We start from the raw sequence: 25,121 nt of genomic DNA on the forward strand, positions 1-25,121 counted from the left end.
CAGCCACTGGATTGGGTCGATTTGCCTTGAAGATATGAAATAAGAAAAATCCGGAATATCCTCTTTGTAATGCTAATGCCAAAAAATCTCAAGTTGGTTCATCTGTCTTTCTTCCTTTCCCTTATATTGGTCATTAGAGGCCTCTTGACTTTTCTCTTCCCTATTTTTGATTTATTTTTTTGTGTGTAATGCGGATTTACTCTTTATTTACTAGTAAATAAAGAAAGCCAAAATTCTAGTAGTTTTCTGATAGAAATTATCTTGTTGCGATCCTATGAATCAGTTCAATTTAAACCTTAGATTCATACTAGAGCCACGATGATTGAGTCTCAAGCTAAACAAAAGGCAAGGGTTCTTCGAATAAGAACCACTTGATAATCATTTATGGAATCCGTGTAATGACTCGACAAAATGGAGAGAAAATAAAGTTGTCTTTTGGGCAAACAAAATTGGAAGGAAGAAAATTTCTTTTCTTTTTATTAAGAACTACTTCAATTTTTTCAGTCTGGTTGCGAGGTCTGAATAGTGGGTATGAATCATAGTTCCATTTTTTTTTGATCCACTCTATCTATTTCGTGTTCCAGATACTAGAATAAATAATATCTGACGAATTAGAATCATATTGATAGAGATAACAGGCCCTTTCTATGTATTATCAATAGGATCAATTTTAACAAGTCACACACTCATATTCCAGAGATACCGAAACAAAAAAATTCCGCAGTCGAACTACCAGAATGTCTAGAAATGTAGAGCTTAAACTAGAAAGGCTTTTTTTGGATGGAAAAACTACGACTTCGTACTTTTAGTTAGTAGAAACCTAATAGGTTAAAATTCCGTCCAATAAAACAGAAGAATTATAAATTTCTAAAATGATAGATAGGAATATCGCGAATAAAGCCATTGCGACCCCCATAAAAGGAGTAGTCCCCCAACCTGGAGCTACTTTCCCATATTCCGAATTCAAGGGTTTCAATAAACTACCTGCACCAGTTCGTCTTGGTTTAGGTTTAGAACTATCTTCAACGGTTTGCTGTAACATCCCAATTTTTAAAATTCTTCATATGCATTGCATATCATAAGCATCATGTCACCCTTGCATCTGATCACTTTCAAAACCCTAAAGTTTTCCCAGAAAACCCTTTTGCAAAAATGCTTTTATTTGATTTTGGGCTTTGATCTTGCTCTTGAGTATTTGCATTTTTAACCCATGAGGGTATTGTGGTAAAAAGGGATTTAATGCATATATATAGAGCTATCCCATAAATTGGCTTTTGAAAGTATTTTTGAAAAAAATAATTTGATTCGATAGCCTAAGGGTCCTAAAAGCCATTTTATAGGCAAATGTATTTTTAAATATTTTATTTTGAGAAAATTCTTGCTCCAAAAGTTAGATCATATGAAAATATGATTTTACAAATTTTGTTGCATTTTATTTGGAGTGATTTGGAGCTCCGAATCAATTTTGAGGTTCAAAAACAGGAAATAGATAAAAGAAAAGGAAAAACCGGACCGAACCGGTCAAACCGGACCGGACCGGATCGAACCGGACCGGGCCGGATCGAACGGAACCGGCCCAGCCCGAACCGGCCGGCCACCCTCACTGACCGGTGGACCCCGCACGTCATCTTCTCCAACTGTCTCCTCCGAAACCCCGCGCGTCATATCGAAGCCCCCGAACTCCTCTACCAATTCCCCCAAACCCCACGCCCAATTTCGCTTCGGTTTGAGATTAATTTCTCGCCGGAGTTACTCTCTGCCACCGCCGTTCATCGCAATTTGTCGCCGCTCCGGTGAGTTTCTCCCATCCCCGGCCACCCTCCCGTTCTCCCCTCTCCCTAGCACATCCGGTGACGCGCTCGGTTTCGAGGTTGGACGCCGTCCGCGCACCGCCGTTCACCGCCCGTCTTCCCCGCCTCCGGCCGCCTGCGCGCCCCAAGCCGCCCGAGCTCCCGCGCCCGTGCGCCGCCTGCCTGCGCGACCCGCCCACGCTGCCCCGCTCCGCCTTCTGCCTGCCCGCGCTACCCCCGCGCCGTCCGCGTGCTCCCGCGCCCCGCACCGCCCGCCCGCCCCGCGCGCGCCGCCCCAGCCGCCCGCCCGCCCCGCGCGCGCCCCGCTCCGCCTCCGGCCGCCCGCTCCGGCCGCCTGCCCGCGCCGCCTGCCGCCGGCCGGAACCCTAGCCCCGGGCCAACCCCGCCATGCTACGTGGCAGTGCTTTTTATTTTATTTTATTTTCGGCCGTAGTAGATAATGCATATTTGCAGAAAAACCCCTGTAACTTCAAAGCCTCATATCTTCCAAACCGTTTGTCCAAAAATTGTGTTCCGCACCTTTCTGGAATCGTCACAACGTGTAGAATATTTTGGCACTGTTTAATTTCAGTTTTAAACAACTTAGACAGAAGCTATTTACAGAATGCTTGAATATGGTTTAAATTTCAAATGAATTTTTTCAAAATAGTTTTGAACATGTTATCTTGCTGTAAAATTATTTAAACTTGTTCTTTATCCATTAGGACCAGAAAAGAAATTATTTTGTGTATAATCATGGCATGCAAGTTAAATATTGCTCTATGTTGCAAAAGCCGCACAATCTTTTGTTTTAAACCCTATCCATGTATCATGCATATTAATTACCTCTTTGATGTTGTATAATCTGTCCAAATCATTTGAAAAACTTTTCAAAACAGAAACAAAACTTTTTACTTTAGAAGTAACCTTTGTTGTGCATCATCATAGCATATGCATCATGGCATGATTTTGTATTGAGTGTTGTGTTTATTGTGTGCATGTTTATTTTATTTTTAGATTGTGTGGAGTGTATTCCTTGTTGTTGCGAAGAGTGCGAGAACTATCACAACCTTGGACAAGGCAAGTTCACTTTGATCATATCCCATTATTATTGTTGTTTTAAAATACTTATGCATTAGTGTTGTTGGTAGAGATGCATTGATAGGACTATTACTCGTACCTCTATGCTAGCTATAAATCCCAGGTAGTATAGTTTACCCTCGCCATTACCTTGCCACCAAATTGCCATCGTTTTTAGTTGAATGCTAGGCTATGGTAGTATCGTCGGGGAAATAACTACATTATGATATTGATATGCCTTTGGCTATATGAAATGTTTTTGTTAGATGTAAGGCAAAACAACTAATTCAATGAACCATCCTGGGTGGGCTGCTTTGAGAATTTTGAGGATTAGCGGCGTCAGGTCCATTTCTATGGGTCCCTCTGAGTCGAGTTCCTGTGGATTCAGGAATGGATCGTCCATGGACGTCTCTCCCGTGGATTCGGGGAGCGCCTACGTTGCAAATGTGGAATGCCACCTGGGGTAACTGAGACTGGACTAGTTTCCTATTTAGAAGCTTCTAGTACAACCACAATGCTATATGGGCTCTGGCGAGACAAGAGTAAGTTGTATGAACCTAAACCCGAAGAATTGTACTGAGGTAGCCGTGTAGGGGGAGCGTGATTCTCTCGTGGTTTAGGGAATTACCTCTGAAAATCTCGTAATCGATGCCGTTGCTACTCTACCCTGAGGACAGCAAGGGATTAACACGTCGGTTTCTTGTGGGGAATGTGTACAAACTCTCGAGAGCGTCAAAACTAAGTACTTAGCCGTGTCCCCGGCAACGGACAATTTGAGCAACTAGATGTGGAGCTGTAAGGAAAGTCTCACTCATTCCAATTTCTTAAATAAAATGAATGGTTTGAACAGGGTAGGAGCACTTGAAGAATCCACTTCAATGTACTCTAGGTTAATAGGAGCATGGGTGTGTCTACCCCGTGTCTATTAGTTAACATTATTATAACATTCCTTTGTAGTCGGGTAATTTATGTTCTGCTTCCACGCAAACAGCCTGAACTCCACCTTGCCAAATACTGCATATACTTGGTAGGTTCTGATATAACTCCTAGTGAATCTTGCCAATACATTGAATGTATTGACCCTAGTGGCTGCATCGTTTAATGATGCAGGAAGCTCCGACGACGAGTAAGATGTACGTTCTACTTGTTTGGGTTACGGGCCTACATTCCAACACGCTCTCACCGTGGTGTTGATGTGCCCTTGTATCTTTCGCTTTCCGCTGCTAAACAATTGTTTTCTTTCCAGCTAACCCGTGAGGTTATGCGAGTTGTAAGTACCTTTTAAATTCTGGATGATTCGTTGTAATATTGAGACCTTTGTTCTATGATATTACATCTTGAAACTGTGTGTGCTAGTGAGTCGATCCAGGGACTAGCACTAAAGCACAAAGATCGAACCCGTATACGGGGGCGGTCGCTTCATTTGCGTAGCCATAAATTCGATTTAATCGTTGGTGTTGACTTTGTATACTATTCCGTTGTAGTTGTAAATACACGATCTTTTTGTAGATCCATTGTAATCTTTAAATTCTATAAAAATGGAAACAACAACTTTAGTCGCCATCTCCATATCTGGTTTACTTGTAAGCTTTACTGGGTATGCCTTATATACCGCGTTTGGGCAACCCTCTCAACAATTAAGAGATCCATTCGAAGAACACGGGGACTAATGGAAGTAAGAAGTCTACCAGATGGGTAGACTTCTTACTTCCATAAAATTATTTTACTCTTTTAGTTGGAACCTTAGGCGGTTCTCGGAAGAAGATAGCGAAAAAAATTATCCCTAAAGTCGAAACTAAAAGGAACGTATAAACCAATGCTTCCATAGATTCGATCGTGGTTTATTTACAATTATAACTTCCACACCTATTCATTTGTCATTTGGGATAATTTCCCATATAAAGAAAGAAAACCATATAAACAAAGAAAAAAAGTAAAAGAAAGGATGGGAGATGTTTCCCATGCCAAATCAAAAAAGAAAGGTGAAATGAAAGATACCATAACAATGTGTATCAGACTGCCTGTTTCCTTGTAGTAGGATCTCCAACTTTTTGGAATGTTCCAAACTCCACTTGAGCATCCAAATCTGGATCAATACCAGCAAAAATATCTCGGAACAAGGTTCTAGCGCCATGCCAAATGTGTCCGAAAAAGAAGAGCAAAGCAAAGGTAGCATGACCAAAAGTGAACCAACCCCTTGGACTGCTGCGAAAAACACCATCCGATTTCAAAGTAGCCCGATCTAATTCAAAAATTTCCCCTAATTGAGAACGCCTCGCATATTTTTTTACAGTAGCAGGATCAGAATAACTTACTCCATTAAGTTCGCCACCATAGAACTCTACTGTTACGCCTACTTGTTCAACACTATATTTGGATTCTGCTCTTCTAAAAGGAACGTCCGCACTCACAATTCCCTCTTCATCTACCAAAACAACCGGAAATGTTTCAAAAAAAGTAGGCATACGGCGTACAAAAAGCTCGCGTCCTTCTTTATCTCTAAAGACGGGATGTCCTAACCATCCAACAGCTATTCCATCCCCATTGTCCATTGAGCCTGCTCTGAATAATCCCCCTTTTGCTAGATTATTACCAATATAATCATAAAAGGCTAATTTTTCGGGAATTTTAGACCAAGCTTCTGATAAACTAAGATTTTCGGATAAACCATTGCTAACTCTTCGATATATTTCTTGCTGAAAGTATCCCTGATCTCACTGATAACGAGTAGGCCCAAATAATTCGATTGGGGTGGTTGCTGACCCATACCACATAGTTCCAGCAACTACGAAAGCTGCAAAAAAAACAGCAGCAATACTACTGGAAAGTACAGTTTCAATATTGCCCATACGTAATCCTTTGTATAGACGTTGAGGGGGACGGACACTAAGATGGAATAGGCCCGCTAATATACCCAATGTACCCGCAGCAATATGATGAGAAGCTGTTCCCCCCGGAACAAAAGGATCAAAACCTTCTGCACCCCACGCCGGATTTACAGCTTGTACTTTTCCAGTTAGTCCATAAGGATCGGACACCCATATCCCAGGACCATACAAACCCGTTACATGAAATGCCCCAAAGCCAAAGCAAGCCACCCCTGCAAGAAATAAATGAATTCCAAAGATCTTGGGCAAATCTAAAGAGGGTTTTCCTGTCCGATCATCAGAGAATATTGCTAGGTCCCAATATACCCAATGCCAGATAGCTGCCAAGAAACACAAGCCAGAAAACACAATATGCGTACCTGCCACACCTTCATAACTCCAAATACCCGGATTTGTTACAGTTCCTCCTGAAATACTCCAACCACCCCACGAATCTGTTATTCCTAAACGAGTCATGAAGGGAATGACGAACATACCTTGTCTCCACATTGGATCCAGAACAGGATCAGAGGGATCAAAAACCGCTAATTCGTATAAAGCCATCGAGCCAGCCCAACCAGAAACTAGAGCTGTGTGCATTATATGCACCGCAAGCAATCGACCCGGATCATTCAATACGACAGTATGAACACGATACCAAGGCAAACCCATGGAAATACCTCTTTAGCAAAGAAAAATAGACACGATGTCGCTTTATTTTATCGCATTGTAAAAGACTATCCATATCCTATGGACCTAACCCTTCTATGGGATTCTGTGTCAGAAAGCATGAATATTTATTTCATTCCATTAAAAAAAAGAAGCTAATTCTGTTTATAATACGAAAAAGAAGCAGATCTATTCTATACTCGATAAGTCCCAATATGCAATGGGTAACTTGGCCGATTTGGAAAAAACCAAGAATAGATCCCTACCCCTCTTTGGTTATGATTCGAATCACCGATTCCTTTTTTCTTTATTCAATCTGTGTTATCTTCTTTATATGTATAACCTTTCAATCTATGTATTATTTCAATCTACATATTAATAGAATATATAGTATTCATATAGAATAAGAATAAAAATGAAGACAATAAATCGGAGATTCTTTCTTTCTCTTCCATTCTTACGTTTCCATATTAAAGTATAGTTTTCTTACTTAAATTTAATAATATTAATCTAATATGCCCATTGGTGTTCCAAAAGTACCTTACCAGATTCCCGGAGATGAAGAAGCGACTTGGGTTGACTTATACAATGTTATGTATCGAGAAAGGACACTTTTTTTAGGTCAAGAGATTCGTTGCGAGATCACGAATCATATTACAGGTCTCATGGTATATCTCAGTATAGAAGATGGAATTAGTGATATTTTTTTGTTTATAAACTCCCCAGGCGGATGGCTAATCTCAGGAATGGCTATTTTTGATACGATGCAAACGGTGACACCGGATATATATACAATATGCCTCGGAATAGCTGCGTCCATGGCGTCCTTCATTCTGCTTGGAGGAGAACCCACCAAGTGTATAGCATTCCCTCACGCGAGGATTATGCTTCACCAACCTGCTAGTGCTTATTATCGAGCAAGGACACCAGAATTTTTACTAGAAGTGGAAGAGTTACACAAAGTTCGCGAAATGATCACAAGGGTTTATGCACTAAGAACAGGCAAGCCTTTTTGGGTTGTATCCGAAGACATGGAAAGGGATGTTTTTATGTCAGCAGACGAAGCCAAAGCTTATGGGCTTGTCGATATTGTAGGGGATGAAATGATTCACGAGCACTGCGATACTGATCCAGTGTGGTTTCCAGAAATGTTTAAGGATTGGTAGTGCCCGGATTTCTTGTAAAGTTATTTCACACCTAAATTCGGGTTTTCTTCGATTTAATAGAAAATAGAAAGACTTCATGATGATCAATCATCAGGTTAAGATGGATCTAAACCAATCCACTTTTTTCTATATACATACAACATGCCAACGGTTAAACAACTTATTAGAAACGCAAGACAGCCAATACGAACTGCTAGAAAAACAGCCGCGCTTAAAGGATGTCCTTAGCGTCGAGGAACATGTGCTAGGGTGTATGTGCGACTCGTTCAGATCATGACTTCAAAAAAATAAAAAAAATTGAAGTAGCCATGATTGGTACCGATGAATAGGATATAGCTTCTCTATCCTAGATTTCTATGATATATGGAATTTGTGGTTTCCTTTGGTGCAAATCCAGTTATCTAAATTGGAAATAAGAAGCAATTCCTCCATTGGTAGCAAATAGTTATCCATTAGCGGAGGAAAAAGTAATAAAAAGAAAAAGGCTTATGTTCCTTTATCTTAAAAGAACGGACTAACAGGGTCAGCTACTTAGCTAACTTTCATAATTAAATGCCATCACTGTATGGATAACTCTTATTGTGAAAAGAGCTATTTACTCTATAATGGATAGGTAGAGCCAAAGAATGTGAACTATACAAGTTCACAATACCTTTTGATAAAAGAAGGGGCTCCGGTGTATAGAGAGGGCCTCGCCATTTAAAAGGGAACCATAGAAACGATGGAACCCACTATTTTTTTAGTATCATTAGAATTAATTTGTTATTTCGCATAGAAATAACTGAAGGGAGTAGAAAAAAAATCGTGGTTGGGAAGGTTACTAAAGCAAAAGCCATTGGAATTAATATTTTATATATCGGAATAATTCGTTTTGTTATTAATGGGGAAAAGGATGGCTAAAAGAAGAGAAATCATTAGTTATTCATTAAGGTTAATTTGATTCAATGACCAGAGTTCCGCGAGGATATATAGCCCGGAGACGACGAACAAAAATGCGTTCATTTGCCTCAAATTTTAGAGGGGCTCATTTAAGACTTAATCGAATGATTACCCAACAGGTAAAAAGAGCTTTTGTTTCCTCTCATCGAGATAGAGGTAGGCAAAAGAGGGATTTTCGCCGTTTGTGGATCACTCGGATAAACGCAGCAACGCGGATATTTAAAGTATTCGATAGTTATAGTAAATTAATACACAACCTATATAAGAAGAAATTGATTCTTAACCGTAAAATGCTTGCACAAGTCGCTGTATCAAATCCAAATAACCTTTACACGATTTCCAAGAAAATCAAGATCATCAATTAAAAGGATAAATAAAGTAATATACTGGAATAATAAAAACCGAATTCCCGGAGAGGGGACTCCGGGAAGACACAATAATTTAAGATTAAGTGGTAGGAATCAACGAGCTGGATTACTTTCTTTATAATATATATAGGCCTGGCCCTTTCGAATAAAACATCAACAATCGGAACTTAAGTTCCGATTGTTGTTTCTTAAATTTTGGTTATAGTTTCTTACGTTTCGATTGGAACTGTACTTTTGCGTTAATTGAGGAATATGTCTATTTTTTCTGGGTCTAGAACCTGTAATTATTGAAATTGACTGGGCTTGAAATTGCTTTTCGTTCTCATAGTTACGAAATGGTAAGAAAGATAAAATACGCGCTTGTTTTATAGCAAGAGTAATTAATCGTTGTTGTTTCAAGGTTAATCGATTTATTCGTCTCGATAATATTTTTCCCTGTTCACTAATAAATCGATTAATCAAACTCATGTTTCTATAATCAATTCGATCTCCCGGGCCAATCCGAGGACGCCTACGAAAAGGTTGTTTGGATTTACGAAAAGTTTGCTTGGATTTACAAAAGGGTTGCTTGGATTTATTAAAAGTTTGCTTGGATTTACGAAAGGGTTGCTTAGATTTAAGAAAAGGTTGTTTAGATGTATACATGATTTATTCCTTATTTAAAATTTTAAAATTAATAAAAGAAACTTCATTTCTTTATTTTATTAATTTAGGATCGAGAAGAAGTAGTCTTTCTTTAATCCATATCTTAATCTTATTTGACTCATATTCTTAATCTTATTTGATTCATATTATAGTATATGAATACCCTCTAGACATATGAAATAATATCTACCTAAAATAATATGAGTTGATTTTTATTTTGTATTGTATCTATGTTTTATTTATATATTAAATAAAATAGGAAGTTCTTACTCTTTCTGTTCTTTGGAAAGATCGAACACACGATCTTCCTATTTCTTTATTTCGTGATGAGTCGTGTGCTTGCGACAATAACGACAAAAAAAATTGAATTCTAATTGTCTGGGTGTATTGTGGCGATTCTTTTCAGTACTATATCTAGAAATTCCCGTCGATTCCTCATTGGCACCTTTTCGAACACAACTGATGCATTCCAAAATAACTCTGATTCTAACATCTTTCCCCTTGGCCATGAACCTCCTTTTCTTTTTGGTTGGATTGACTTAACTTAATTCTTCTACTTATTTATTCTTTTATTCTTCTATTTTGAATCCGAAGAAGAAGAATAAAATCCATTAGAATATAATTTTTTTGAAATTCTTAAATTAAGTAATAAAAATAGAGAAATAATTAAAGAATACAATCCTTGTCGAATTAGCAAAGATTTTGTTTCGAAATCCTTTCATTTAATTAGTCAGCCGGGCCTTTTTCTATGCTCTGATTTCTTTGGATATCGCTTTTAATTGAATTTCCGTTTTCCAAAATGGGATTTACCAAAAAATTTCATGACTCTGAGGTTCAGCCCAATCCAGCATTTCGTTCTTTTTCCTTCCGATACTAAAAAAGGATTGAAAAGGGTAAAAATTTCTTCATGTCATGAAGAATTCGATTTCTAATAAACAAATGATATAGTATACCACCTAACGATTTTGTTTCCCCTATGAGGTAAAAAGAAAATTAATGAACCTGCAAATATCGGCAAAACTATAAGTATTGTTAACCAAGGAAAATAACTCATGATAAAGTGATAAAGATAAGATACGTTTTGCCCACAAAAGCCCGTGCTCGATTATTTCGAGCACAGGCTTCTTCGGTAAAGAGGAATCAGACGATTCAAGTGGAGTTTTTTGTAACGTATCAATAAGATAGAGCCATGCTACGGGTTGTTTCAGGCCCTAAATAAACGCGGACGCTTAAAAAATCTGTCGAACAGGCGGATTCGCATCTCTTGCAACCCACACAATCTTCGGTTCTTGGCGCGGAAGCAATTTGCTTGGCTTTACATCCATCCCAGGGTATCATTTCTAATACATCTGTTGGACAAGCTCGTACACATTGAGTGCATCCTATACATGTATCATAAATTTTTACAGAATGTGACATTGGATCTATAAATTTTTCTTTTCAACATAAATTTTTTCCGATCTGGTAAATTAGTACTGTATGAGTCATATGTATTGTAGACACCAGACGAAGCAATGGTTTGTCCAAACTTCAAAAAAAAATCTATTTTTTAATCTGTTTGTGAGAAAGCGTGAAAAGAGCCAAGAGACTTAAATTTTGGACTTCAACAATCATAATTATACGAATTTAGAATTCGCCAATAAATTGGCTACCGTCTTTTCAATATAAATTATTGCAATATTCAAATTGCAATATCAATGAATTAGAAAAATTCATTTAAGTAAAAAAGAATACTATGCAATAACCTACTAAAAAAAGGATATTCTCAAATAATAATAAGAAAATCGTATTCGATTTCTATTCATCTTACATATTAGAGATTATTATTATATGTACTCCTTTGTTTAGAGTATTCTATGTCTAATTATTCAAGAAATTAGATTGATTGATACAAGTTGATTTCCTATTACGATGGATGGAAGAAAGAATGGATAGTCCAATAGCGGCTTCAGCAGCCGCAAGGGCTATAACAAAAATTGCGAAAATGTCTCCTTTTAATTGGCGACTATCAAATAGATCAGAAAATGTTACGAGATTCAGTATAAGTTCAAGACATATTAGAGCTCTAACCATGTTTCGGCTTGTGATCAATCCATAGATACCAATCGAAAATAAATAGACACTCAAAAAAAGTACATGCTCAAACATCATTAACGAACTCCTTATCAATCTCGATTCATTTCAATATGAGGACAAGAATTGAATCGATTCAATTAATTACAATAAAACAATTACACAAGAAAAGAGAAAAGAAGGTATTTGTTGGCAGTAGATGGATTTTACTAAATCAAAATTGAGATTCTTTAGTTATTTTTTTTAGATTTGTAATTCTTATAATTTTTACTCTTTCTAAGTTTTCTTATTGCCGAGCCATAGTAATAGCACCTATTAAAGAAACTAGAAGAATTATGGAAATGAGTTCAAACGGAAGATAAAAATCGGTTGCTAAATGAATCCCAATTTATTGAACATTATTTATGAGACCCTGCTCTACTATTTGGTTGGATCTTGTAGTCCAAAGAATTCCATACCATGATGTATCTGGGATAGTAGTCATTCGTGAAAAAACAATAGTTATACAAACGAGTGAAGTGAACCCATCTCCAATAGTCCAATAATTCTTATCTTTAGACCATTCTGAACCATTTACGAACATTACAGCGAATATGATCAAGACATTTATGGCTCCTACATAAATAAGAAGTTGTGCGACAGCTACAAAGTAGGAATTCAATAAAAAATAGAATAAGGATATACAAACAAGAACTAATCCCAGCGAAAAGGCAGAATAAATGGGGTTGGTAAGTAATACTAGTCCTAGACCCCCTAGTAGAAGAACAAATCCCAAAAATAGCACAAGAATCTCGTGTATTGGTCCGGGTAAATCCATTATGGATAAAAATAAATTAATAGTATAAATTTTTTCATGAATTGACTAAAACTAAAGGATTCAAGGGAGGAAAAAGGGATTAGGATATTTTTTTGTGTATAAGCTGTATAGTTAGAAATTCTATCACGAAAATCTAGTATGATTTAAAATAAGAAATAATTTGCAATAAAATAAGCGGTAGTTATTAGCTTTTCTTTATAGTTAGTAAAGAATTGTTCGATTTTTATAACAAAAAAGAAAAAATCCTAGTTTAGTAATCAGTAATCGTTCTTGAATTTGAAGATAAATCTTCGTCTATTTGACTTTCAGCCGAATTTCGAATTGTTTGAATTGTGTAATCCCCCATTATGGAGATTGGTAACCGGCTTAAAGCAATTTGATTATAATTCAATTCATGCCGATCATAAGTAGATAGTTCATATTCTTCCGTCATTGATAAACAGCTTGTTGGACAGTACTCAACACAATTACCACAAAATATACAAACTCCGAAATCAATACTATAATTAAGCAATTGTTTCCTTTTAACAGCCTTTTCAAATCTCCAATCCACAATGGGGAGATCTATCGGACATACGCGAACACAAACTTCACAAGCAATACATTTATCAAATTCAAAGTGGATTCGTCCCCGAAAACGCTCCGGTGTAATTGATTTTTCGTAAGGGTAGTGAATCGTTATGGGTAAACGATTTGTGTGGGATAAGGTAGTTATGAAACTTTGACCAATGTACCTTGTAGCACGTATTGTTTGTTGGCCATAACTCATGAACCCAGTTACCATAGGGAACATATTCTAAATATCTATGAAAAAGGTATGTTTCTTTCTCTTGTTTGAGAGAGCTTTTGTGTTGAAAATATTCTTACTGTTATTCTATTATCTTATTTAGAGTGAAACAAGTTGGGAAGAGATTGTTAATAAGAGATTACCCAGGGAAATAGGTAAAAGAAATTTCCATCCAAGATTTAATAACTGATCGATTCTCATCCTGGGTAAAGTCCATCTTATTGTGATAGAAATGAAGAGAAATAAATAAGCTTTAGTTAATGTAATAAAGATACCCATTGTCATTTCTAAAATCCCAACTGCTTTATTCATTTGGAAAAAATCAAAAAAGGATATATAGGGAATAGATAAATCCCACCCGCCTAAGTAGAGATAAAGAGGAAACTAATAAATTTAGGTAAGAAACAAGATAAAATAAACCATATTTTATACCGGAATATTTGGTTTGATAACCTGCTACTAATTCTTCTTCTGCTTCTGGTAAATCAAAGGGTAATCTTTCACATTCTGCCAAAGAAGAAATTAGAAAAACCAGAAAACCTATAGGCTGGCGCCAAATATTCCACCCAAAAAAACCATATTTGGACTGTGCTTCAACTATATCAACTGTACTTGAACTGTTAGATAATCATAGTCGATGATAACATCACAGTTCCCACCGCTATTCCAAAACCGTACATGAAACCTTAGCTTCATACGGCTTCTCTATGATCAGAAAAAGGGAAGGGCTGTTTCCTTTCGGTATGAGCCTCTGGGGCGTGGATAGAATTATTTTCTAGGCAAAATAAAATCGATTGGAAAGCCCTAAATTAGACCAAAGAAATTCTGTCTGCTAGAATAAGAGCGCTTCCGAATTGATCTCATCCTTTATAATATAATTAAAATTGTTCTTTGTTAAGTACTAACTTAATCTTGGAATAAAACACTCGTTATAGGAATTCTATTAATAAATGGAAAGAATTGGGCATTAGTTCAGGAAGAATTCTGTATGAATATGGATAGAGTCAAAAAAGATTGACTAATCGAAAGAAAAACAAAAAAGGAATTCCATTGAATTTTATTTTTATTGATCAATTAGAATTGCCTTCTAGAACGTATAATTATCTCAAAAGGGCCAATATACATACACTATTGGACCTTTTGAGTAAGACTGAAGAAGATCTTATGAGAATTGACAGTTTTCGTATGGAAGATGGAAAACAGATATGGGACACTCTAGAGAAGCATCTCCCAGTTGATTTACTTAAGAATAAGCTCTCGTTTTAAATCCATTGCAATTTTTGGCTCTTCTTCTTTTTCGAGTTAGGATAAAAAGAAAAAAACAAGTTTGCATCTTCAGGAGAATCTATATTTTCGTGAAATGGATCATAATAAAATGTATTTTAGGTATCTAGGGAAAATTCACTTCGAAGTAACTATTTCCTAGATACCTATGCACGGTACTTCACGGTTGAATGAATCAACCTGAAAAATACCTAAAAAAGGCCTAAAGTTAAGGATTTATCAATGGGTAATGTTGCTCCAATACCTAACCAAAGAGCTACTGCAGTACCGATTAAAAAAACGGTCGTAGCTACCGGGCAACGAAATGGATTTTGGAATTTGTTGACATTCTCTAGAAAAGGTACTGTCAATAAGCCTGTTGGCACAGAAACCATTAAGACAACGCCCAATAACTTATTGGGTACCATACGGAGTATTTGAAACACGGGAAAGAAGTACCACTCGGGTAATATTTCCAAAGGAGTTGCAAACGGATCCGCGGGTTCACCAATCATTGATGGCTCGAGAACAGCTAAACCTACATTACATGCAATAGTACCTAGAATTACTACTGGAAAAATATATAAAAGATCGTTGGGCCACGCGGGTTCGCCGTAATAATTATGTCCCATCCCTTTAGCTAATTTTGCTCTTAATACAGGATCATTTAAGTCTGGTTTCTTTGTTATTGGGATAGGTGAACTCTTTAGGATCCATCCCCCAAAGGAACCGGACATGAGAATTTATCATCATCCGTCTCGAGCAATAAAGAAAGAAATAAGACCGCGGAAGATCCATAATAATAATAGAATAAGGTATATAATTACTCAATGACTCTAGGCAAGAAAAGCTTTATCAAATTATCTTTCCGAAGTTCCACCTACAACTACTCATTGAAAATAATCCTATTCTTATGGGTAAATGCTCAATATCCAAGTGGGCTTACAAATTTGATCATGATCAATTGCTTTGTGGATTGTCTCATGTCTCTTGATTAGTTGGTCTTTATCCCCTCACTATCGCAAGTTTCTTACGCCCAAATAAAGTATTTACTTGTTACTAATAAAAAAATCAAAAAGTTTAGCCTATGCTCTTCCTTAGATCCCTTCTTTTACTCCGATAGTATTGCGAATCACAATCGATGCAAAGAAAATGAATGCATTTCCATACCATAATAAAAAAAGGTAAGTGTAATAAATAGAGAATTGGATCATGTCACGTGACTTATTCCATTTCTACTCTATGGGATCTTACGGAGCCTTTTCATGGATGACATGGTTGGGGTATGATCATAGAAAATATTCTCCTCAAGTGAACCAGCCTATCCTTCCTAGGTAGGGGACTTACGTGTTGATTGGATGCGGAGACACCTTTGGTTGTGAATTCTAATGTGGCAGATCCAATTCTTTATCTGCATGGCCAAATCTATAATTCAAGTCACACACTCCCATAATCCGCCTTTTTTTATTTTGTAAAATTAACTTCAACTATTTGTATTATATCAAAATACTTCGGAGTTGAAGAGAAGTATCCAAATGACATGTGTTATTTTACAATAACCCATGTTTGTAGCAATGAAATACCACAACCTACCCAATATTATATACGAGAATTCTAATTCTCTATGATATGCCTTCCCTATAAAGGACCCGAAATACCTTGCTTACGTATCATTGGAAAGTGCATTAACATAAATACGGCAGTAAGCAGAGGAAGTACAAAGGTATGTAAACTATAAAAACGAGTCAAAGTGGATTGGCCCACACTAGCACTTCCACGTAATAACTCCGCTAGAGGTGATCCTATTATCGGAATCGCATCAGGTACACTTGTCACAATTTTGACTGCCCAATAACCAATTTGATCCCAAGGCAAAGAATAACCCGTTACACCAAACGATGCAGTCAAAACAGCCAAAACCACACCTGTGACCCAAGTTAATTCGCGGGGTTTTTTAAATCCACCTGTGAGATACACACGAAATACATGTAGGATCATCATTAGAACCATCATACTTGCTGACCATCGATGAACTGATCGGATTAACCAACCAAAGTTGGCCTCGGTCATTATGTATTGAACCCAGGAAAAAGCCTCTGTAACAGTTGTGCGATAGTAAAAAGTCATAGCAAAACCGGTAGCGACTTGTACTAGAAAGCAAGTAAGTGTAATTCCCCCTAAACAATAAAATATGTTGACATGAGGAGGAACATATTTACTAGTTATATCATCTGCAATTGCCTGAATCTCAAGACGTTCCTCAAACCAATCATATACTTTATTGAAATAGGTAACTAACCTAAGTCCCCCTCTAAGAACCGTATATGAAAATTTCATCTCGTACGGCTCAAGCAGAAACACACAAATTTTCAACGAATATTAGAAAAAAAGGTTCAAAACTTCATCAGCCACTGGATTGGGTCGATTTGCCTTGAAGATATGAAATAAGAAAAATCCGGAATATCCTCTTTGTAATGCTAATGCCAAAAAATCTCAAGTTGGCTCATCTGTCTTTCTTCCTTTCCCTTATATTGGTCATTAGAGGCCTCTTGACTTTTCTCTTCCCTATTTTTGATTTTATTTTTTGTGTGTAATGCGGATTTACTCTTTATTTACTAGTAAATAAAGAAAGCCAAAATTCTAGTAGTTTTCTGATAGAAATTATCTTGTTGCGATCCTATGAATCAATTCAATTTAAACCTTAGATTCATACTAGAGCCACGATGATTGAGTCTCAAGCTAAACAAAAGGCAAGGGTTCTTCGAATAAGAACCACTTGATAATCATTTATGGAATCCGTGTAATGACTCGACAAAATGGAAAGTTCGAATAAGAATCCGTGTAAATTGGGGCTTATCAGGACCCATGTTACCAATTTGGCTTCTTCTCCGCTAATAAAACCTACTCGCTCAACTCGTTCCAAAACTTCCATACGAAAACTGTCAATTTTCATAAGATCTTCTTCAGTCTTACTCAAAAGGTCCAATAGTGTATGTATATTGGCCCTTTTGAGATAATTATACGTTCTAGAAGGCAATTCTAATTGATCAATAAAAATAAAATTCAATGGAATTGCTTTTTTGTTTTTCTTTCGATTAGTCAATCTTTTTTGAAAAGTAAAAAGGGGTGGAGTAAACCTGTTTTTATTTTCATCGAAACCAGTTCCCTCTTCCTCTGCGTGTAGAAAAGGAAGAAATAAATCAATCAAATTACGAGAAGCCTCATAAAGCGCTTCCGAAGAAGAAGAATAAAATCCATTAGAATATAATTTTTTTGAAATTCTTAAATTAAGTAATAAAAAATAGAGAAATAATTAAAGAATACAATCCTTGTCGAATTAGCAAAGATTTTGTTTCGAAATCCTTTCATTTAATTAGTCAGCCGGGCCTTTTTCTATGCTCTGATTTCTTTGGATATCGCTTTTAATTGAATTTCCGTTTTCCAAAATGGGATTTACCAAAAAATTTCATGACTCTGAGGTTCAGCCCAATCCAGCATTTCGTTCTTTTTCCTTCCGATACTAAAAAAAGATTGAAAAGGGTAAAAATTTCTTCATGTCATGAAGAATTCGATTTCTCGCATAGCAATAACTAGAATTAAAAAAAAGGGAATGACAAAGCATCTGGGAATAAACGATTAATTTCTATCAATAAACCTGCTAAAGCAGCAAACCATAGAGTACTTAGCACAGGTGCTACAGAGAGATATGTTTTTATATTCCGCATTGAAAATCCTCCTTCCTTATTGGAATACGTATATGATCAGAAACTCTTGCCCAAGAACGTTATGCTATATATAAAATGAACCATATAGACGAAATTTCCCTATCCCTAAAAAAGAAAAAGATGACACCCTTCTTCCTACACATTACCATAGTAATCTTTCTTTTATAGGCGAAATTCGATTGGATTTTAAATGTATATCATTCCTTGATTATATGAGATGAGACCAAAAAGAAGAAATGACGGGAGGGTTCTATATAGATAGAGAAAGAAGAAGAAAATTACGATATCGAAAAGAAGACAGGAATTGTGTACAATGGCATTGTACAACAATTTGGAAAAGGGATGTAGCGCAGCTTGGTAGCGCGTTTGTTTTGGGTACAAAATGTCACAGGTTCAAATCCTGTCATCCCTACCTATTACTTATTTCTTCTTTATGGGCAGTAGCGAAGAGATTGATTAAAGGTAAAGTGGGTATAACTTGAATTTGTGCAGACTATACGTACGTGAGATACGTTAGGAGTAGAAAAGAGTTTTCTTTTTGAATGAATGACAGCGCTCTTAGTTCAGTTCGGTAGAACGCGGGTCTCCAAAACCCGATGTCGTAGGTTCAAATCCTACAGAGCGTGATTCCATCTATCTTATGTCGAACCAGAGTAAAGTAACTTAACAAAAGAAAGTTGAATTGCAACTCCAATTTGACCTCCTCCAGACCAAGGAGGAGGTCAATCAAAAAAAAATATTACTCAATCAAAGATCCAACTGATGCCCACGCCTGTATTGCAAATACGCAGTCACGAATAATCCCGCTAAAGTAATAGGAATTAGGCCTAAGACGATTCCAAATAGAAAAACTTCAATCATTTCGATTTGTTCGAGGGGATAAAAAAATAGATACGATCTATCCCTAAATAGTACTATAAATTATCCACGAATCTCAATGACCAAGAAAAGAATTCGTAATTAGTGGGGAAAAGAGTCGTAGAATACCCGGAATCCAAAAGAAATATTTTTATTTTCTGACTTATTCAGTCAATTCAAATAAGACGTATCTTGTTCAAACCAATAAATAAAGCTGGGGTTATAGTTAAAGCAGCCAATAGAAAACCGAAATAACTAGTTATAGTAAGCATGAAAGGGTTAAATTCCATTTATTTTTTTACTATACTACATATGTTGGTAAAGCACTTACCTAAGTTATGGAAAATTCATAATTTATCAGTTATTTTAGATAATACTAAAAAACAAGATAGAGTGAGATATAGAAGTGTAAAAGAAAGTGGATTCATCAGATGATACATGAGTCACTAATTCCGAATCAAGAGATTTGTTGTGGAATTTTTCCATTGAGTAAAGTAATAATATTAAAAACAACATCATCTAACCCCATTGAAAAATTCAATTGGATTTTCAGGGGAATTTTGGAATAAGAGAGAAATAAACAATTGAATTTGAAAAAAAAACGTCTTCCTATTTCGGATTATTTCTTTAGGATTTAACCCTCTTTTTTGAGTGAAAGGGGGAATTTCCCCCTATTCTTTCTTATTTTAACTGATTGTATTCCATATGGAATAAGAGGAGAAAAAAAGCATTCCACTATCCCCTGAAGGGCCCTTAAAAAAAGAAACCTCTTCCTGGAATTTACTTTATTTTTATTCCTTTTTCGAAAACGAGTCGCTTCAATTATCCTTTGAAGTTCTATCTTCTGTCTTTCCCTATTTCATCTCGTAAAGTTCCACGCTCGCAATTTAGTCAAGAAAGTTAGACCTAATCCAACAAACAAGACAAGGATTAATCACAAATCTTGATTCTTCAAATAATGTTTTCTTTCTTTCATAACAGATTATCCACTATTCGATTTTCTATTTATTAGATATTATGTAAACAATTAAATTATTTATAAATTTTTTAAAAGGAAAGATTGGATTCGAAGAAAACTTTTCACCAAAAAAGGATAGGTTTCACATATACTTGTCCTTGTATTGTGTAACTATGAGAATATCTTTCCTAAATTCTTTATCCAAAGCTATTGATCATTAACTTCAACTTCTATTTTCCCAAGATTTTGGCCGCTATTCCGAATTCTTCTACTATTCCGAAGCCAATGAAAATAAGTAGGACTCCAAAAAAGTGGGTTTTCTATTGATGCCTTGAACAACATATAGCTTACCTATAGACAAAGAACAAAGAAGATAAAAAAGGAATTATGTTTTGGAACCAAGCAAAACTGAATTGCTGTGCCATAGGAAGGATAGCTATACTAATTCGGTATACTCAAATACACCTTTGGTACAAAATTGACAATCTCACAAGGATGAAATACCAGTAATTTTTTATTTATTGGTTGATCCCATCTTTTACGGAATCAATTCCTTTTTTGAATGTACAAAAATTTGGGGCGCTCGGCATGTCTGGAAGCACGGGAGAACGTTCTTTTGCTAATATTATTACCAGTATTCGATACTGGGTTATTCATAGCATTACTATACCTTCCCTATTCATTGCGGGTTGGTTATTTGTCAGTACGGGTTTAGCTTATGACGTGTTTGGAAGTCCTCGGCCAAACGAGTATTTCACGGAAAGCCGACAAGGAATTCCTTTAATAACCGACCGTTTTGATTCTTTAGAACAACTCGATGAATTTAGTAGATCTTTTTAGGAGACCCTCAATGACCATAGATCGAACCTATCCTATTTTTACAGTGCGATGGCTGGCTATTCACGGACTAGCTGTACCTACTGTTTTTTTCTTGGGATCAATATCAGCAATGCAGTTCATCCAACGATAAACTAAATTCCAACTATAGAACTATGACACAATCAAACCCGAATGAACAAAATGTTGAATTGAATCGTACCAGCCTATACTGGGGTTTATTACTCATTTTTGTACTTGCTGTTTTGTTTTCCAATTACTTCTTCAATTGAGAGAAAAGAAGAGAGTAGTAAGAACTCTCTTATCCCATTTGGAAGGATACCATCCTTATAACATAACTATCCATGACTGTTTTTGTCTCTAGCATGACCACTTGATAAAATGTGGAGGAAAGTAGGGGAAATGGCCGATACTACTGGAAGAATTTCTCTTTGGCTGATAGGTACGGTAACTGGTATTCCTGTGATTGGTTTAAGAATTTCTCTTTTATGGTTCATATTCTGGATTGGGTTCATCTCTATAGTAATCGGAGGGATCGGATTGGAAACATGAAAAAGTAGGAGCTTAGCGGGTCCTTACCCCCCCTTTTTTTTATCTGATTAGAGCAGAAAGGACCCGCGGAATTCTTACTCTTATAACGCGACTTTAATCTATTCGATTCACTCTTATGAAGCAATAAGAAAAAGAGATCAATCGAGGATCCAATACAATATTTTATTCCACGAAGGGAGTCTCCTGGAAATCATTGATTTAGCTTAGAGTAATAAACTAATAAAACCTTAATCAAAACTACTCAACTAGCCTAAAAAAAACCACCCTTCAACGGAAAAGTTTACGTTTTTTTTGCAAAATTTCTGTAAGTTCTAAATTGAACTTAATCGAACAAGTCAAGCAATTCGATTTGCTCACAATCACAATAAATTTGTCCCCCGCCATATTCCCTTCCCCTCTGTTTGTGCACTACCTCCCCTGAACCTAAGCAAAAGAGGGCCAAGAGACAGACCCGAATAAAGAAGAAATTGTTACCTTTGACGAATAGAAAGAAAAAGGATTCTTATTTCGAGACAAGAAAAGAAGAATCGGCACAAGAAAAAGGCCTTTTTGTCTTTTTCTTGTGCCGAATAGACGATTAACAAGACCAGCAATCCCTTCGAAAAGGAAGAAATCCTTTTATTGTTCTCGCCTTTGCCTTGGATTCTCTTCTTTTGCATGAGATAGAAATAAGGAATTCCAGACATCTCGCAAACAAAAAAAAGTCTAAACAAAAAAAGGATTTCCAAAATAGATCATAGATAATTCTAACAATTGCCAATAAATCCCGGCTTTTTACCAAGTTGATGGTAAGAAATCCCGGGACCTAGAAATTCATTTCGTACAATTGAACCTTTTCAAACTGTTTCTTTTTGAGAACCAAAAAAACTTGTGCCAAAATAACGGATGCGAAGAAGAACAAAAGGCCTTGGACGCGTAATGGATCCTGAAGCACTATTTCTGCATCCCCCTGACCAAATCCTCCCACATTGGGATTACTTGTTAATGGTTGATCAAGCTTGATGGATTCCCCCTCTGAAACAAGAAGTTCTGGCCCGGGAGGTATAATATCAATCAATTGGCGTCCATCCGATGCATCCACTATGGATATTTCATACCCCCCCCCCCCCCTTTTTCTTTACGTTGTATTTTTTTTACTATACCTGTTGACGTAGCATTATAGACCGTATTGTTACTCTTGCTACCATCAGGATAGATCTGCCCTCTTCCTCGGTTTCCCCGTACATATATGGGATATTTTAAGAAATGAGCATCTTTCTTCGTAGCAGGATCAGGGGAAAGAATGGGAAAGACAATTTCACTATATTTCTTACCGGGAACAGGGCCTATCACAAGAATATTTTTTTTATCGGGACGATAACTCTGAAAAGAGAGATTTTCCTATCTTTTCTTTCAACTCAGGGGAAATACGGTCGGGCGGCGCTAATTCGAATCCCTCGGGCAAAATAAGAACAGCACCCACATTTAACCCTCCCTTTTTCCCATTAGCAAGAACTTGTTTCAGTTGCATATCATAAGGAATTCGGAGAACTGCTTCAAATACAGTATCGGGAAGCACAGCTTGGGGAACTTCAATATCCACGGGCTTGCTAGCTAAATGGCAATTGGCGCATACAATTCGTCCAGTTGCTTCTCGTGGGTTTTCATAACCCTGCTGCACAAAAATGGGATATGCATTTGAAATAGATGTCCGAGTTATTACGTATATCATGATCGATACAAAAATCGATTGAGTCATCTGTTCCTTTACCCAAGAAAAAGTATTTCTATTTTCCATGTCCAATCGCAAATCCCAGAATTTCTACAAGAAATTAGATAGGTAGCTAAGCTAATCTAGTTCCCTATACACGAGTCTATTGTCATTCTACTGCAACAGTTGTACCGGAATGATGAATACCTTTAAGCAGGTAGAACTAGAAAGAATTTTGCTAAAATGGAAAGGGGCCTTTTTCTAAAGAAAGAAAGATGCTAATTTGATTAATATCAGGAGATCAAATGAATTTATGCTTCACTAATTGAATGATAAATGACTACAAGCGAAGGGGATAGACGGTTTAAACAAAAAAAGACCCAAAATTTCAAACATGTATCTAAAATTACTGGAAAACTACAAACAAAAATAGTAAAAATTAGCTCGTTAGGAGCCCATCCAAGATCGTTGTAGACCCAACGAATTACTAGTTCCCAACCCCGGGTGGAGTGAAATCCAACAAAAAAATCAGTAACCAAAAGGATAAAAAAAGCTTTTATTGAGTCATTTAAGTTATGGAAGAATTCCTGAACCCAAGAATTCCAAATGACAAGTTCCTCTTTACCAAAAAAAAAAGAACTACTTAGAATAGCCAAACAGATTATATTTGTCGAGAAATGCAAAATGATATGGAGATGATCTTCATTATCTATTTTGACCAATTGTATTATTTCCTTGTGTATTCCTATAGGAGGTTTTTGTACATGTGTCTTTGGTTTCTCTTTTATCATCTCGTCCAAGAGAGAAAGTTCTTCTAATTCTATGAATCTTTCTAGAATCCTTTTCTCTTGAATATCAGTTAAGAGAGTTTCAGATTGTCTGGTATTCCACCAATTCTTAATCCAAAGTTCCAGACATTTGTTAACTGAGAAAGAGGCCCCCCAGGGCAAAAGTACGATAAATACAAGATATAGTAAAGAAGGCAATGCTTTCTTTTTTTTCATTTTTGATCTATAAATTGAGTTGTTAATGAATCCGCTTCATTCGCTGACTCTATGATGATATTTTTTTCTTTGAAGCAAAAACTCTATAGCAAGGTTTGAGACCCTGTATTTATTCTTCTTTTTTGTATTGTATATTAGTGGAATTTCATTGCATTGGGTTCTTTCTTATATCTAGATGGAGTGGAATAGAAAAAAAGATGAAAATGGAAAGAATAGTATGCCATATATCCCACTTGGGCAAAATAAATTTAAAGCAATTTTATCTTATCCTCGTTTGTTCCTTCCTTTAGATAAATACTAAAAAAGCCCCTTACAATACAATAACAAATCAAATTTCGGAGGGACTTCCTCCCCATGTTGAGAAAACTTTTCTTCTTCCAATTCTTCTTCATTCTATTCAGTTCCAAAAAATACAATGGATACTCAAAATACTTCAATTGGTATGCGCAAGAAATATCGATCCCAAGGGGTACAGATCCATAATAGACATATAGAGATTATTATACGCCAAGTAACATCAAAAGTGCGGGTTTCCGAAGATGGAATGTCTAATGTTTTTTCACCTGGGGAATTAATTGGACTATTACGAGCGGAACGAGCAGGACGAGCTTTGGATGAATCGATCTATTATCGAGCAATTTTATTGGGAATAACAAGAGCTTCCCTTAATACCCAAAGTTTCATATCTGAAGCAAGTTTTCAAGAAACTGCTCGGGTTTTAGCAAAAGCTGCCCTACGAGGTCGTATTGATTGGTTGAAAGGCCTGAAAGAAAACGTAGTTCTGGGGGGAATTATACCTGTTGGTACTGGATTCCAAAAATTTGTGCATCGTTCCCCACAAGACAAGAATCTTTATTTCGAAATTAAAAAAAAAATCGCGTCGAAAATGAGAGATTTTTTCTTTCTCCATACAGAATTAGTTTCTTCTGATTCTGACGTAACAAACAATTTCGATGAGACATCAGAACCCCCATTTACCCCCATTTATGCCATTTAAGGATACATAAAGCAGATTTTTTTTACTTTACCTTTA

General features: G+C 36.5%; 2 non-coding genes across 2 annotated transcripts; both read left to right on the forward strand.

Annotated features, from left to right (window-relative positions):
• Nucleotides 1–18,527: 18,527 nt before the first annotated feature.
• Nucleotides 18,528–18,601, forward strand: TRNAP-UGG. Its single transcript has one exon. It is a non-coding gene; the product is annotated as a tRNA-Pro (tRNA).
• A 140-nt stretch (nucleotides 18,602–18,741) lies between these two features.
• Nucleotides 18,742–18,815, forward strand: TRNAW-CCA. Its single transcript has one exon. It is a non-coding gene; the product is annotated as a tRNA-Trp (tRNA).
• Nucleotides 18,816–25,121: the final 6,306 nt, after the last annotated feature.

Source organism: Brachypodium distachyon, chromosome 1, assembly GCF_000005505.3.
Source record: "Brachypodium distachyon strain Bd21 chromosome 1, Brachypodium_distachyon_v3.0, whole genome shotgun sequence".
Taxonomy (NCBI): domain Eukaryota; kingdom Viridiplantae; phylum Streptophyta; class Magnoliopsida; order Poales; family Poaceae; genus Brachypodium; species Brachypodium distachyon.